Source organism: Dipodomys merriami, unplaced genomic scaffold, assembly GCF_024711535.1.
Source record: "Dipodomys merriami isolate MVZ:Mamm:240054 unplaced genomic scaffold, mDipMer1.0.p SCAF_689, whole genome shotgun sequence".
Lineage (NCBI taxonomy): Eukaryota > Metazoa > Chordata > Mammalia > Rodentia > Heteromyidae > Dipodomys > Dipodomys merriami.
The window spans coordinates 13,913-15,651 of record NW_027206278.1 but is presented as its reverse complement, the minus strand read 5'-3'; positions in this window follow the sequence as shown (position 1 = coordinate 15,651).

Genomic DNA, 1,739 nt, shown 5'->3' with positions numbered 1-1,739 from the left:
ACCACTTCAGTGGGAAAAATGATAGATTACTTCTTTCGGTTTAGAATATAATGGATAAAATTGGCTTCGATTTTTCATAGTGATTTGACATTTTATAAAGCCCCAAATAAAGCATAGGCATTGTTGAAGTCTTGCAATGAGGCAACGAAGATGAGAATATCTTGAAGTAGTATAAATGTGTGAATTATTTCCTTATCTAAGCATTATTTGTTTTTTCCTTACATACATAATATGCATGATTCTAAGTATGCATAACTGTTATTGTCAGCCATGTTGGAATTTAGGATATTTGACATTTCCTTTCAGTAAAATCAATTCTTGATACACTGATGAGATGATAAAAAATTTTGTATGCAGAAATTACCATTCTTCCTGCTTTTCAGTGTTAACTTTCTCTGGATTTTGACCCTCAAGCAGTAGGATTTATTAAACGTTTTCAATGACTTTTCTATTGACAACACCAAAATTACTAAATAAAATATTTGTAAACAGAGGACTGATGTAGAAAGGAAAGGAAAAAGCCAGCAAGTTTAAACACGGGTGGGTAAGAAACAAGTGCGTTTTAAAGGTATATTAATTATATACGGTCAGGTAGTCCATAGGCCTCATAGTATTCCATAAGGTGCACTCATAGCAGGATTTAATAAAATTAAGGTATGTTAAAGGAAGAAGAAGTTGAGGCAAACATTAGAAATGCTCAACACTCACAAACACAGCTACTACAGAGGTGGCAAAGCTCATAATTTAACTTTAGATTATTAAGCACTACACAGAATATCCAGATCTCAGGAAGCTCTTTGTCTTCTCAGAAGAATCTTTTACACTTGTCTATTAATGTAGCCAAAGTGACTCTGCATTATTCTACTCAATATAAATATCCAGAGAGCTAAAGAGCAAGCAAATGGAAACTAAACCTGTCAGTTTTCTATATGTTGTGCTTATTAACTAATGCAAAATTGCCTTCTGGTTTGTCTCAAATCCTAGTCCAGGAAATGAGTCACTAGTTAGTACAATATAAAGTTAGGGTCAAAAGTCCCTCCAGTTCCCAGACAACTATGGAATTATGCACATGGTCGAAACAGATAAGTTGACATTTTAATTTAATACATACAGAAAATATACATTTTTTGAGGGCATACTGGAATTGAATCTTTAAGGAGAAAATGAATATTGTAGAACTGAGGAGAAAACATCTACATGGCTAGGCTAATACATTCCAAATAGAAAAAATAAATACAAAACTTCCCTTATGAAATTATGACAAAGGTTTTGTAACATATTAGGGAGAAAATATTGACTGTGAGGGTTAGGAAAGACAGCGGATTGGGTAGTTTGCCTTTGCTGTAACCAAAACACCTGACAAGATCTGCTAAAAATAGAAAAAATTACACTTCAAAGGTATGTCTGTCAGTTATGGATTTCCTCTGGCTAGGTCTCTCTTGAAAACATCACTACTTAGAAAAGTCTATACCACCTCTGAAATTCTCCATCACCTCCAAAATTCTCTAATACAGCTCTACGACCACCAACTGTAATATCCCATTAACTTATGAAACTATCAATGAAAAATTATCCAGAGATGGAGTCAGAGTCATCACAATCATTCCGCCGCCTAACGTTTTCATCTTCAAACACTACTTCATTGAAAGAAATACCTGCTGCATCTGAGAGTTGGGGAGATATTTCAGATCCCAGCCCTAATATTCAATGCGTCATAACCATCGTGGAAGTCAAAATAA